The sequence below is a fragment of the Mobula hypostoma genome, chromosome 17, assembly GCF_963921235.1.
Source record: "Mobula hypostoma chromosome 17, sMobHyp1.1, whole genome shotgun sequence".
Taxonomy (NCBI): domain Eukaryota; kingdom Metazoa; phylum Chordata; class Chondrichthyes; order Myliobatiformes; family Myliobatidae; genus Mobula; species Mobula hypostoma.
Genome location: NC_086113.1, coordinates 42,372,791 through 42,388,508, shown reverse-complemented (window position 1 = coordinate 42,388,508; position 15,718 = coordinate 42,372,791). Strand labels below are relative to the sequence as shown.

The following is a 15,718-nucleotide window of genomic DNA, read 5'->3' as shown; positions in this document are numbered from 1 at the left end:
CCCTTTTGCTCAGTACTTAATTGAAACACCAGTAGTCTTTTTGGATAAGCCTCTATTAGCTTTGCTCAATGTGATGGACCAATATTTACCCATTCCTTCTTGCAAAATTGCTCAAGCTGTGCCAAGTTAGTTAGGGAGCGGTGGTGAATGGCAATCTTGACGCCTTGGCAGAGATGCCTGATCAGAACACTGACTAGGCGTTCAAGGACATCAATTTTCTTCATTAGAAGCCACTCCATGGTTGTTCTGGCAGTGTGCTTTGGGTTGTTGTCCTGCTAAAAGACAAATTTCCTCCCCAGCTTAAGCTTTCAGGCAGAGGCTAGCAGTTTCTATCCAGGATCTCTCTGTATTTAGTAGCATTTATCTTCCCATCAATCCTGACCAGATTTCCAGTCCCTGCTACTAAAAAGCATCCCCATAGCATAATGCTCCCTCCACAATACTTTACAGTAGGTATGGTGTTACCTGGCCAAAAAATGCAGAATTAGTCTTACACCACACGTACCACTTAGTGTTATACCAAAAAGTTCCATTTACGTCTGATCCAACCCTAACTGTGCTGTTTTTTTTTTTAAAAAAAGAGGTTCTTCCTTGCCATTCTTCCATAAAAACCCTACTAGTGCAAGGCCTTAGAGATTGTGGTGCCATGACTTTCATCTCCAGTTGCTGCCACTATCTTCTGCAGTTCACTTCGAGTGACTGTTGGCTTCAGCGCAGCCTCTCTTACAAGTGCTATTCTTCTTTGGCAACTAAGTATAGAGGGGAGTAGGGGGCAGCCTGATCTAGGCAGTGTGGCTGTGTTTCACATTTTTTCCACGTTTTCACGATGGACTGCACTGAGCTCAAGAGATTTGCTCAGTGCCTTGAAGATGGTCTTGTACCCTGCCGCAGATTTGTGCTTCTCCATTATCATTTCCCTGACTTGTCTTGTTTACTTTGTCTTCACTTTGGTTTGGTCTGTTGCAAGTCCAGCACACTGTCGGACCTAAAAGTGAGACGGGGGTATTTACTCTTACGAATTTATTGAAAATAGGTGATCGTCCAAATTCTACATCAAGAAATTGAGTGAGCTGGTATGGTAATACAATATTGCACTGAGGAAAGGTAACAAAGCTATTACCAAGGGGATGAATACTTTTTCAGCCGAATAATTTAAAAACCCAAATTTTTAAATAAATTGTTGACAGGTTTTGGAATTTTTCTTTTGACTTGACATGATACACAATGTTTTGTAGATAATACAGCTCAAAAACAATCCTACTTCAAATTTTTTTAAATTTAGAAAATAAGACAGTAAAATTTGAAAATAGCTGTGGGGGTTGAATACTTTTTCAATGCGCTATAAATGTATCCTATTTTCTATGAGATTTTGTTGTCACCCTACCTTCCCAACAATCTAATTATAATGGTTTTGTATGGTTGTCTCCATGTTCCCAGGAATTTTGCTTTAGTCCTTTAAGATTGAAAAGGACTAGCCCACATATCTTAATGTTTTGGTAACAAACAGTTATTTAGGAAAATAGCAACGTTATTTAAACAGCCAGTTATTAGCCACTTAGTCATAAGAATACAAGTAAATTGAAACTGGAGTAGGCCACTCAGTCTGACAAATCTGTCCCACCATCCAATACCATTGCAACTTTGCCCCAGGTTTCAATTCCTCTTCTCTACCAGATCTCCATTGCCCCACAATACCCTTATCTACTCTTTAAAAAAAAAAATCCCCACGATCTAGCCGCCACAAGCTTCAAAGACACACTACACCCTATGAGGAAAAAAAATGTTCCTACACCCTTCAGTTTTAAAGATTCAAGATTCATCTGGTACAGGAAACACTGATATCCACCCTGTTATGCTTACATTCTATTCTTGTACACTTCTCTTTAAAATAAAACACACAGTACAGCAGACACATTTAACTTAAATTCCAGATCATATGTGTGGCCACTTTATTGGGCACAAATGATTATTAATGCAAATATATAAAATCAGCCAATCATGTGGCAGCAACCCAAAAGGTTCAGTTGATGTTCAGGCTAAACATCAGAATGGGGAAGAAATGTGATCCAAGTGACTGACTGTGGAATGACAGCTGGTGCCAGATGGGGTGGCTTGAGTATCAGAAACTGCTGATCTCCTGGGATTTTCACACACAACTGTCTCTAGAGTTTACAGAGAATGGTCAAAAGATAAATCAATCAGTGAACAGCAGTTCTGTGGGGGGAAAATGCCTTTTTAATGGGAGAAGTCAGAGGAGACTGGTTCAAGCCAACAGTAAGGCGACAGTTATTCAAATAACTATTTGTTATAAAAGTGGTGTGCAGAAAAGCATCGTTAAACACACAATACGCCAGAGAACCACACCGAGTTCCACTCCTGTGCCTGATAAAGTGGTCACTGAGTGTATATTGCTGGCATCTTCAATATATGCACATTTTGAGAAGTGCATAAAATAGCTTTCCCATTTTAAAAAAAAAGTCGAGTTTACTATCATATGCACAAGTACATATATACGATGAAATTCCCACCTGCAGCAGCAAAGGCACATAGCATCACATAAAAAGCACAAGATAAACAAATTATTCACAATTTTTACAAGAAAACGCAATTAAAACGAAGTGACCAAGATGGTCACAGTTTTGCTAAACTGCAGAGATTAGGGTTGTGTCAGCTAGTTCAAGAACCAAATGGCTGAAGGAATTAGCTGTTCTTGAACCTGGTGTGGGATTTCGCGCTTCCCCATCTCTTACCTGAAGAAAGCTGTAAAAGAAAATAAGTGGCATCGCCCGATGGTGGAGATCTTTGGTTATAGTTGTTGCCTTCCTGAGGCAGCACATCATGTAGGTACTACCAATTATGGGGGGGGGAAACGTACTTGTGATGTGCTCAGCAGAGCCCACAACTCTCTAGCTTATGTTCCCGCACGTGCAAATTGCCATCCCAGACCATGATACAACCAGTACGGACAACTTTCAACTGCACATCTGTACAAGATTGTTAGAGTGGTCGATGACAAGCTGATCCTCCTTGGGCTCCTAAGAAAGTAAAGACATTGGTGCTCTTTCCTTAAGGTTGCATCTGTGTGTTATGCCCAAGACAGGTTATCCAATATGTTAATACCCAGGAACTTGTACTGTTGACTCTCCCCACTACTGTTTCTCCAATCCATACAGGCACACATTCACCTTCCTGATGTCAACAATCAGCTCTTTAGTTTTGATGACACTAAGCAAGAGATTTTGGTCCAAACAACATGCAAAGGATGTTGTTACATCACAGGAACAAGAGTAGGTCATTTAATCCTTTGATTTTTTTCCCCCACGCATGATCTGTTGATTGGCAAGCTCAAAATTAAAATTCATAACTGATGAGAAAATTTCTATCTGCTAAGTGATAAACACTGCTCAGATTATCACAGCTCTTCAGTTCCTTCCATCCAGTCCATCATCTTCATGGTGCATCGCTTCACGACAGCTCATGTCGGCAAGAATGCAGGTCACCCTGGCCATTTCCTTTTCTCTCTTTTACCTTCACAGATACGATAAAGGAGCTTGAAAGCTCAACAACCAAACTCAGGAACAGCTTCTTCACTTCTGAACCATCAGAACCTTCACAATCAGATTTCTGAACCATTCATTTCTTCCCACACGCTCTTCTGGGGCAGATGCCATATTCTCTGTCTCCTAATTCTACCTTTTCTTGCTTGTTCCGTTAGTGTCACTTTAGCATTACTTTTTAACACTTATCTCTGCACCATTGTGTTCTGTGCTTGCTGACTTAATTTTTTTTTTACAATGTATACTGTTCATTCTGAGAGTTCCATGCAAGCAAGGATTTTTGTAGAGGTTAATAAACGAGATCTGAATTTTGCATACAGAATTATTTCCTAATTTCACCCTTGAAAGACGTGGTGCTAATTTGAAGGCTCTGGTCACTGATTTTAGAGTCCTCAACCAGCAGAAATAGTTTCCTTTTATCTATTGGCTCCTTTGATATTTGGAAAATATTTTGATCAAAACAAGCCCAACCTTCAACAACCAACCTTCACAATTTAACCCTTTTAGCCCCAGTATCATTCTGAAGCTAGAAGAATTAAATGCTCAAAAATTGGTATGTACCATGTAGCCACCATCTGTCCTTTACAAGTCCAGTCATCTGGTTACGATCCCAGCTTTTCATTAGCCTTCTTGAAGCCATCCATGGAATTCCAATGATTTACAATCATGTTGCTTCATCTATTAATATATCATTGTCACTTTGAAAGAGAATTAGAAAGACATTTAAATCAATGATATACATTAAACATTTTATAAATTTCCTGTAACAAGACTTTATGCACCAGACCCACCCAACTCAGCAAGTTGCAATTTCATCCCAGTTAGAAGACTGTGGGCTTCAATAATAATATTAGAAACTTTTGCACATTATTTACACCCAATATATTCTTGACAGTCATATCTAACATTTCACCTTCTGACCTGCCACTGAATTTTTTGAGGTATTGAAATGTCCAGAACCAAGTTTCAACCCCAGCCATCTATGCTTATAGACAAACATTGGCTCCTAAATAATCAGTGCCTTAATTTTTGAATTCTCATCTAGGATTTCAGATCTCACCATCATATCACATCTGCACATCGCTGATCTTACTGCTGCAGTGCTGATAATCTTAAATTTCAACTATACAGGCCTGCAGACCTGGAATTCTCTTCCAAATCTCTTCAACTCTTTTGATCAAACCTTCCATTCTGTTCAGATAGAGCTAAACAACAATTTTTGTTTAATAATATCTCTAATGTACCTGGAGGCACTTTGTAATTTAAAAGTGGAATATAAATGAATGTCTTTGCAGCACACCCTACAGAGAATGTAGCATGCACTTTATCAGGCTCACGGTTCATGATTGAAAAGGACATGGTGCAAGAATTTCTGGCATTTTCCATCACATTAACAATAATCTAACAAAGAGAAAACAAAATTTGAATATGTGCACATGTAGATTTTTGGCCCAAACAGTGGAAATTACAACTGCTGGCCTTCATGCAATAAATTTAGGGACACTCAGCCCTAGAACTGGATCTGGGTGTGTGTGAGCATGTGGCAGATTATGAGAGAGGAAACGGTGAGACTATGGTCCCATTTGAAACCATGGATGAGAGTTCTAAAATTGAAGAATTAATTAGCAGCCACTGTTGGTTTTAAACACCCAGTCAAAAGCTGTTAAATCAAGAGAACATGGGTTTTGAGACATTCTTTACTACATAACACACGTCAAATAAAGGTTTTGACAAAATTTTGTATACCTGATGAAACTGAAAACTGGAGGGCTAACCTAATCCTCAGCTTTATTGAGCAAATGTTTGCTAACTGGGAAGCTCACAGAAATACTGTCATTGCAATACCAAGCAAAAAATTTATATACAGTTGAAGTCAGAAGTTTACATACACCTTAGCCAAATACATTTAAACTCAGTTTTTCACAATTCCTGACATTTATTCGTAGAAAACATTCCCTGTCTTAGGTCAGTTAGGATCACTACTTTATTTTAAGAATGTGAAATGCCAAACTGAAAAAGCGTGTGCGAGCAAGGAGGCCTACAAACCTGACTCAGTTACACCAGTTCTGTCTGGAGGAATGGAACAAAATTCCTGCAACTTACTGTGAGAAGCTTGTGGAAGGCCACTCAAAACGTTTGACCCAAGTTAAACAATTTAAAGGCAATGCTACCAAATACTAACAAAGTGTATGTAAACTTCTGACCCACTAGGAAAGTGATGAAAGAAATAAAAGCTGAAATAAATCATTCCCTCTACTATTATTCCGACATTTCACATTCTTAAAATAAAGTAGCGACCCTAACTGACCGAAGACAGGGTATGTTTTCTAGGATTAAATGTCAGGAATTGTGAAAAACTGAGTTTAAATGTATTTGGCTAAGGTGTATGTAAACTTCTGACTTCAACTGTACGTATATGTGCTCCAAAATACAACTCTCAGTATCAAGTTTATTTATGCTTTAGGCAAACAATATTTGCACTGACCACTCTAGAATTTATTCTATTTAGTAATTTTTTGAGATGCTCATCTTAGAATCAAATATAGCATGCTACACTTCCACAAACTATGAAGTGTTACAAGTTTTGTTTAAAGGTCACCTCCACTCTCAACTAGAAAATAAACACTTGCTTTCTCCTACCACGTTAGTTGGTGAGTAACATCTTGACATGTGGTAAAGATGATTCAGTTAGGATTTAATGTATTTTCAGGGTGATGGGCATGTGCGAACCACAGAAAAAAAGTCATTAAGTCGGAGGACGGTGAAATGCCATCAAATAGTAAAACACGTCTGACCACCTTGTGTGTATTAGAGAAAATCTGAAAATGTACTGTTGTCCTTTAAAATTTTCACACATTTCTCACACTCTCACTCCTCCAAACTGTGATGACTGGCCACTATGACATTCTAACAATCTCCACGTGGGTGCATACCCTGTAAAATTAGCTTAACCTGACTCTGCCGCAGACAGCCATTCAGCAGAAACTGGAGTTTCTCATCTCATCTTTTAAAGCCACTTAGCTTGTGGAAGGAGAGGCTGCGGACATTATGAAAACCAACCTCTCCTCGCGGAACAAGTGCTACACATGCCCTTACACTTCCTCCCTTACCACCATTCAGGGCCCCAAGCAGTCCTTCCAGGTGAGGCGACACTTCACCTGTGAGTCGGCTGGGTTGATATACTGTGTCCGGTGCTCCCAATGTGGCCTTTTATATATTGGCGAGACCCGATGCAGACTGGGAGACCGCTTTGCTGAACACCTACACTCTGTCCGCCAGAGAAAGCAGGATCTCCCAGTGGCCAGACATTTTAATTCCACATCCCATTCCCATTCTGACATGTCTATCCACGGCCTCCTCTACTGTAAAGATGAAGCCACACTCAGGTTGGAGGAACAACACCTTATATTCTGTCTGGGTAGCCTCCAACCTGATGGCATGAACATCCACTTCTCTAACTTCTGCTAATGCCCCACCTCCCCCTCGTACCCTATCTGTTATTTATTTTTATACACACATTCTTTCTCTCACTCTCCTTTTTCTCCCTCTGTCCCTCTGAATATACCCCTTGCCCATCCTCTGGGTTCCCCCCCCCACCTTGTCTTTCTCCCCGGACCTCCTGTCCCATGATCCTCTCGTATCCCCTTTGCCAATCACCTGTCCAGCTCTTGGCTCCATCCCTCCCCCTCCTGTCTTCTCCTATCATTTTGGATCTCCCCCTCCCCCTCTTACTTTCAAATCTCTTATTCACTCTTCCTTCAGTTAGTCCTGACGAAGGGTCTCGGCCTGAAACGTCGACTGTACCTCTTCCTAGAGATGCTGCCTGGCCTGCTGCGTTCACCAGCAACTTTGATGTGTGTCTCCTCGCTGGACTTTGTTTACACTTCTTGCCGCCTCAGTAAAGCAGTCAGCATAATAAAAGACATTATCCATCCCGGATATTTTCTCTTCTTACCCTGACCATCAGGCAGCAGATACAAAAGCCCGAAAGCACGCATTACCAGCCTCAAGGACAACAGTTTCCTAGTATGGTTGGATAAAACTCTTGATCTCAGTCTATCTTATTATGACCTTGCACCTTATTGTGCAATGCAGGAAGACATTCTCTGTATCAGTATCACTTTATTCTGCACTTACTGTTTTACCTTGTACCACCTCCCTGCATTGTTGTAATGAATTGATCTGTATACAAGATAGGCTTTTCATTGTACCTCAGTGCATGCGACAACAATAAGCCAATTTGCTAATTGCCATGCAGAAAGGGAAGTGAGGAGGCTTAATGTTGGGGGGGGGGTGGAGGGAAGAAGAGGTGGAAACAGAGTGGAACACAAGAACATAAGGATTAGGAGAAAGAGTAGGCTATTTGGCCCATCCAACCTGCCCCGCCATTCAATAAGATCATGGCTGATTTGACCATGGACTCATCTCCACCTACCTGCCTTTTCCCCATAACCTTCATTCCCCTACTATGCAAAAATCTACTCAAACTGGTTCTAAATATATTTACTGAGGTAGCCTCCACTGCTTCATTGGGCGGAGAATTCCACAGATTCACCACTCCCTCGGAAAAGCAGTTCCCCCTCATCTCCGTCCTAAACCTATTCCCCCAAATCTTGAGGTTATGGAAAGACCAAGGCTCTCAAGAGAGATGGCTATTTGTAAGCAACTCTGCAGGGAATCATAAAATATTCCCATTTAGGACTACTACAGCTGAAATCTACAATTACACTACTGCGTACTTCAGTAAGCAACATAGCCTGAAGGTGTTTAGAAAATCTACTGATCTTCAAAATAAGCAGAATCCAGACTGCACACCACCACGGTAATGAGTGCAGTTCTCCCTTTATAAAAGTAAGGCGGCTGGGCTAAGCTGCGTGTGGAACTAAAATGCAGAGCCCAGAGGCCACCCAGCTAATGTACAGTCTATGTTAAATACAACTGAAGACCTCACAGCAAGACCGCAGTACCAGAAAGATATCAGAGACTTGTGTACCTCACAGAGACATGGCTCACCCTCAGGGCTCCAGACGCAGCGCTTCAGCCCAAGGGCAAAACCTGCCATCGCAAGGACTGCACAGCAGTATCAGGTAAAGGTAGAGGAGGCAGTGTTTGCTTCATGATTTACTCATCATGGTGCACAGACTTGCTCAGTTCTTTCTCAGTCCTTTTCTTCAGACCTCGACCATTTGGTAGTCAAGTGTCAAACATTTTATCTGCTGAGGGGGTTCTCGGCCATCATGCTGGTTGCAGTGTACATTCCACCCTTGGTCAACATCAGGGATGTACTGGAGGAGCTGAGCACTATGATCAACAGTCAGGAAGGAAAAGTTCCTGGTGCCTTCCTGATCATTGCAGATTACTTCAACCAAGCCAGTCTGATCAACTAGTTCCAACAGATCACCTGTTCAACCACAGGAGTTAAAACACTCAACCACAGCTACACCACCATCAACCGTGCCATCTCATGCCCACGATGTGGCAAGTCCGATCACCTGGCTGTACTTCCACTCCCAACATTCAGGTAGAGACTGGAGGCTGCAGCACCAGTGGTGAGGACCACAGATATTTAACTAAGGAAGGTGAAGGAGTGCCTACAGGACTGCTTTGAATTGGTGGATGGACAATTTTCAGGAATTAATCATTGGATCTAAATGAATAATAGTCATAGTAGTCATACTCTATTGATCCCGGGGGACTTCTTCAGCACCTTTGTGGATGACTGTGTGCCCTCATGGACATACCCAAACTAGAAGCTGCTAATGAACAATGAGGTTCTGGTCTGCTGAGAGCTTGATCTGTGGTGTTTTAAGATGGGTGATCCAGAATTCTACAAGAAATCCAGATACAAGCTTCAAGCTTTCAGAAGGCTGTCTTCAGAGCAATAAAAGTAATTCCAAGTGAAGTTAGAGACAAAAATCAGATGCATGGCAGTTATGGCAGGGTTTGCAGGCCATTACTTCCTACAAAGTAAAACCTAACATCATGAATATGATGCTTCACTCCCTGATGAGCTGAATGGCTATAATGCACACTTTGAAATGAATAGTAAATTTATAGCAAAGCGAATCCCTGCAGCATCTGCAGAATTACCCATCTCAGAGGCTGACGTCAGAACATCTTTCAAAAGGGTGAACCTTCATAAGGTGGGAGGCCCCAATGGTGTACGTGGCAGGGCACTGAAAACTTGTGCCAAACAAGTGGCTGGATCATTCAAGAACATCTTCAGTCAGTCTCCCACTGCTAAGGATGGAAGTTCTCATTTGCTTCAGAAGGAGATAAATCAACCAGTGCCCAAGAGCAGGGTGAGCTGCCTCAATGACTATCACCCAGTGGCACTCACATCTACAGCAATGGAGTGCTTTGAGAAGTTGATCATGGCAAGAATTAACTCCAGCCTGAGCAAGGATCTGGGCCTGTCGCAATTTGCCTACCACGAGTCTACAGCAGATGCAACCTCACTGGATCTCCTTCTGGCCTTGGACCACCTAGACAATAGCAATACCCACATCAGGTTGCCGTTTATTGATCACAGCTCAGCATTCAAATCACAAAACTTCAGAACCTGGGCCTTTGTACCTCCCTCTGCAACTGGATTCTTGACTTCCTCACCGGGAGACCAGTCAGCGCAGATTGAAAACAACATCTCCTCCTCGCTGACAATCAACACACATACCTCAAGGACGCACATTTAGCCCACTGCTCTGCTCTTTCTACACTCATGACTGCACGGTTAGGCAAAACGCAAATGCCATCTATAAATTTGCCGATGACACATCTATGAATTTCAGATGGTGATGAGGAGGTGTAAAAGGGTGAGTGGTGCAACAATGACCTTGTCCTCAATCAGGCCAAGGAACTGATTGTGGATTTTAGGAAGGAGAAATCGGGAGAACACACTGCAGTTCTCATTGAAGGATTAACAGTGGAAAAGGCGAGCAGTTTCATGTTCTTAGTTGTCAACATCTATGAAGATCGATCTGGGGCCCAATACATTGATGAAGGGGGCCCACCAGGATTTCGAGGAGACTTCTCATGTCACCAACGGTTCTAGCAAGTTTCTACAGATGTACCGTGGAGCATATTCTGATTGGTTGCATCACCACCTGGTACAGAGGGGCCACTGCACGGGATTGGAAAAAGCTGTAAACTCAGCCCACTCCCATCATAGCACCGTCAAGCACACCTTCAAAAGGCAATGCCTCAAGACAGCGGCATCTGTCCTGAAGCACCCCTCACCATCCAGGACCTGCCCTCATCTCATTACCACCAGCAAGGAGGTGGTACAGGAGCTTGAAGACACGCACTCAATGTTTTAGGAACAGCTTCTCCCCCTCTGCCATCAGATTTTTGAACAGTCCATGAACCCTATCTCACTATTTTGGTCTTTTTTACAATATTTTAAAAAATATATTCTTAATAATATTATTCAACTTATAGTAATATTTATGCATTGCATGGCTGCAGCCAAACAAATTTTATAACATATGTCAATCACAATACACCAGATTCTGAAGCAACAGTTACTCCTGTCAGCACAATTTCAGCTCTCTGGATATGATCTTGACTTCTGACACTGTCTATGTAGTTTAAAGTTCTTGCCTGTGACTGCATGGGTTTTGTTGTTTGCTCCAATTTCCAAACATGCTGGTTGTGAAGTCAACTGGTGATTATAACTTGTCCTTAGCGTGGAAGGATTGCAGTAACATAGGATGGGGGGTCTTAATGGGCAATAGAGCGTGACCAAGCGAGTAGCCTGGCAAGGAGATTAAAATGAGACCAATGGGAACATTCTGACACCAAACTGATGGTACAAGTGACCTCCTTTGTTGCGAGAGATATGGAAACAATTTCCAAGGAGTTGCCACAGAAAGAACAATAGACCAAACAACAATTTCTGTGCTTTGGGATCCTAAACCTATTCTACAATTTAAATTTCAGCCTTGCAGATTTAATTACTGATTTACACCCTCCCCCTCCCCACACACACACATTCAAAAAGACCCACACGGCTTGACTCATGTCAGACAGGAAGAGCCCAAATAAGTAATTGTTGGATGGAAACCCCGCGGTAGGAAAGCCCATCAGGGTCAACGGGCGTAACAAAACTAGAAAAAAGAAAAAAAGTACACACACACATAAATAGAACAAAACCTTTTATCAGGTACCTTCCCATTAGCTGTAATTATTTAAATAGAAAAACACATCATTGTGCATTACAGGGACAGTCCACTTTACAGTGTAATTTCGAAACTGATGCGGAAAAATCACTTTTACTTTTTTTAAAGTCTTTCAAACGTTATCCAAAGTCAGAACTACGGTAATGTTTGATCTGTTTGACTCTAGAATGTTTTACTTCTCTTTACCCAAAACATTACAACGCAAAATAATCAGAGTTATTATTCTCTTCCAACTAAATCGCACAAATTGTATGACGTGGTGAATCAAATAGATTTAAAGTAGTATTTTAGATTTCTACCAATGAGATGAAAAAAATGTAACATTACTATTTTGTAAACAATAGTTTCAAGTCAGGGAAAATGTAACTACACAGCTTTAAGGCGGCAGACTGGTCAACTGACCCTCTCAATTTCCAGGCGTTTCAGGAAGAAAATTTAATACCGATACATTTATTTATGTACGATTGTGGATACACTCCTTAGTGGAAACTAGCCCAATCTCTCGATTCTACAATGGAATAGTCTTCTCTCGGAGGACAATGGGCTACGTTCCTCCCTCTCTTTCCCCATTAAGATAACAAAGGAAAGAATTATATGTTGCAAAGGAAACACAGGAATTCCATTTTCCCCTTCTTACACTTACATTAAAGTCGGATCCGCCCTCAAATTCCGTCTCTCCTATGTGACTTTTCTCCCCGATCACATTAGTCGTGTTGACGAACCAATCTCATTTGCCAGCTTTCTTTGTCTTGCCTCCTCCTGATGGAAAGTCAGAAAGCCAATGCAGTATTGTTCAAAAGAAATCTGACGACATTTTCTAGCTCAACCCCCTCATACTACGTTGCCGCCTCTCCTCATAACCACGTCTTACGCACGAAGAGCTTCATAAATCTGAAATTGAGCAGAGCGAAGGGAGGAGCGATGAAAACGCAGCGAACAACTAAGCCTCCAAACCGTGCTGCCGCTCCTGGACTGGTGCAGCCGAACAGCAAGTCTATCCACCCCGTGGATCGCCCGAAAACATCGACGCTTATATACACACGCCAGTGAAGTACTTTATAATTAAAATTATTCGTGTATTGTAAAATATAATTGACGTTATTAAAATGACCACCAAACAGGTCATACATTTACAATTTGCCAAGTTTCTCCTTTCTTTAAATGCCACCTCCGTTTTCGATTAGAAATAGATACAAGACCTTGACCATGACAAGTCTTAAATTATTTTTCTTATACTAGCATTTCAAACCTTCCAACAGGACAACATATATGTTCTGGAAGAGCTTTCTTTGGGCCTCACGATTTGCTTATCCTGGTTTGTTTTAACCTTGTTTCAGCCGCTTGTCTGTACAATTCCTTCTATACCACTGCAGGCACGTTCACCCAGGTTGCTCCATAGAGACAAAATCCATTGAGGGACATAGTTTCTAATATTTTGGTACATAAAATAGTTAAACATTATTGAATTGACTATTACTTACATCCTTCATACACATTGGGAGCAAAAATCTTTACGTCTCCGCCTAAATGTGCAATGTGCAATTTATAGTAATTTATAATAAATAGTATGTACAACAGGACAGTCAATATAACATAGAAATACAATTGTATCAGCATGAATTAATCAGTCTGATGGCCTGGTGGAAGAAGCTGTCTCGGAGCCTGTTGGTCCTGGCTTTCATGCTGTGGTACTGTTTCCTGGATGGTAGCAGCTGGAACAGTTTGTGGTTGGGGTGACTCAGGTCCCCAATGATCCTTTGGGCCTTTTTAACACATCTGTCTTTGTAAATGTCCTGAATAGTGGGAAGTTCACATCTACAGGTGCGCTGGGCTGTCCGTACCACTGTCTGCAGAGTCCTGCGATTGAGGGAAGTACAGTTCCCATACCAGGCAGTGATGCAGCCAGTCAGGATGCTCTCAATTGTGCCCCTGTAGAAAGTTCTTAGGATTTCAGGGCCCATACCAAACTTCCTCATCCGTCTGAGGTGAAAGAGGCGCTGTTGTGCTTTTTTGACCACACGGCTAGTATGTACCCCGTGAAATCCTTGATGATGTGTATGCTGAGGAATTTAACATTATCCACCCTCTCAGCCCCAGATCCATTGAAGTCAATAGGGGTTAGCCTGTCTCCATTCCTCCTGTAGTCCACAGCCAGCTTCTTTGTTTTTGCGACATTGAGGGAGAGGTTGTTTCCTTGACATCACTGTGTCAAAGTGATGACTTCTTCTCTGTAAGCTGCTTTGTTATTATTTGAGATAAGGCCAGTCAAAGTAGTATCATTTCTCAAGTAAGCTTAGAGTAACCTTGTTTGTTTATTCATGATGGCAATTATCTTCAAATGCAATTTTTAAACATAAAACTAAAGAAGGTAGTAATCAGGAAAAAATGAAATACTGTAGTCAGGCAGCATCTATGGAGAGAGAAGTAGAATCAAAATTTCAGATTGACAACTTTTCATCAGAACTGGGAGAAGTGACATGTTTTAAGTTGCAAAGAAGGAAGAGGTGTAAAGAGAATAAAGGAAATGGCTGTGATAACATAAACACCAAGAGAATTCTAGATGACATAGATGCTATTTGCGTCACAACTGCTGATATGGTCACAGAATCTGGGCACTCTCACAGATGGGTAGCAGAAGGAAAATGGCAATCATGCACATTCCAGACAATTAGGGTTATTATGTAATTGTATTTAACTCTCTTACTTTTTCTCAGTCTTCTCAAGTCTTGATCGGAGCACAGCACTGACAACACTCCCTGCTTACCTTATTCCATATTTTAAGATTAGTGATTTAGATTGATTCTGTAAAAGGAGTAGTATTTAGTTCTAGGTTACTGCTTTCAAGCCACAGTGACAGCGCTGGTCTTTAGATAGTTTGAGAGTTTTCAGTTAGTGGCCATGTTGGCCTAATTTTTATTAGTTTCCATTGTTCTGTACAGTTCTTATTAAAACTCAGTGAACTGCCCATGCCATGTCTGTCTCTCTTGGCCAATACTGAACTCCCATCAGCAAGACCTGACCATCAAAGTGGACCCAGCAGAGAGAGAACAGCTGAAGTAGGCCCTGAACTTTATTGGTCAGGTGGGGGAGAAGTTAAAGTCAGTGGAGGCTGGATTGGCAGAAATGGCTCCAGCAGTGTGACAACTTCTCTCAGAGTGGCAAGCCCAGTCCAGTCTGGAAGAACAGGTGTCAGCACCTCCACATCCAGAACTCTCCACCTCATCCTCCTCTATTACAGTCTCACTAGCCTCAGCCACTAATGCCCCAATTCCCTTGGCTGCTTCCAGACCTGAACCAAGCATTCCTCCACCAGATGCACACTCTGGAAAACTGGACGGCTACAGAAACTTTATTAACCAGTGCAAGCTGACTTTCCAAGCTGAGCCAGGTCAGTTCAGTGATGATGGACATAAACTGGCTTACATGGTGAATCTTTCAGAAAGACCCCAACTCCATCTGTCCAGCACCCTATGAGAACAAGGTTTTCCCGCAACCTGTCTTTCCAGCAATTTGTCATCTATTTCAAGAGAGCGTTTGATCTTCCAGTATGGGGTCAGGAGACTGCCACCTACTCCTAGACTTGCACCAAGGGAGAGGGTCAGTGATGGACTATTTAGTAAAGTTGCACACTCTTGCAGTTGAGCAGGGGTGGAACAAAAGAGCTCTCATCACTGCTTTCCAGTGTGGGCTAAGCACAAAAGTCCAGCATGAGATTGCAGTGTGTGATGAGCAGGACAGCCTGGATGACCTGATATATCTGGCCATTAGAAGAGACAACCGGGCAGCTGAGTGGCACAGGGAGATAATGTCCCGAGCCGCCTACTCATCAGATCATGTCCCTTTGCCCTCTCTCTCATCATCCAGTAACAGTCCGTGCAGGTGGGTGGCCTGCACCTATCTCAGGAAGAATGAGATTGGCACAGAGGAACAGGTTGCTGCCTCTGCTGTGGCTCTTCAGAACACTTCCAGGCATCATGTCCCAAG

General features: G+C 42.0%; 1 protein-coding gene across 2 annotated transcripts in view; it reads right to left on the bottom strand.

Annotated features, from left to right (window-relative positions):
* Nucleotides 1-12,561, bottom strand: part of si:dkey-118j18.2 (uncharacterized) — a 60,517-nt gene extending 47,956 nt beyond the window's left edge. The window contains exon 1 of one of the 2 annotated variants that reach the window (XM_063069809.1): nucleotides 12,378-12,561. The gene's annotated coding sequence lies outside the window, so the exon portion shown is untranslated. The remainder of the gene's footprint in view (nucleotides 1-12,377) is intronic. The other variant, XM_063069808.1, reaches the window with a different exon arrangement.
* Between the last annotated feature and the right edge of the window lie 3,157 nt (nucleotides 12,562-15,718).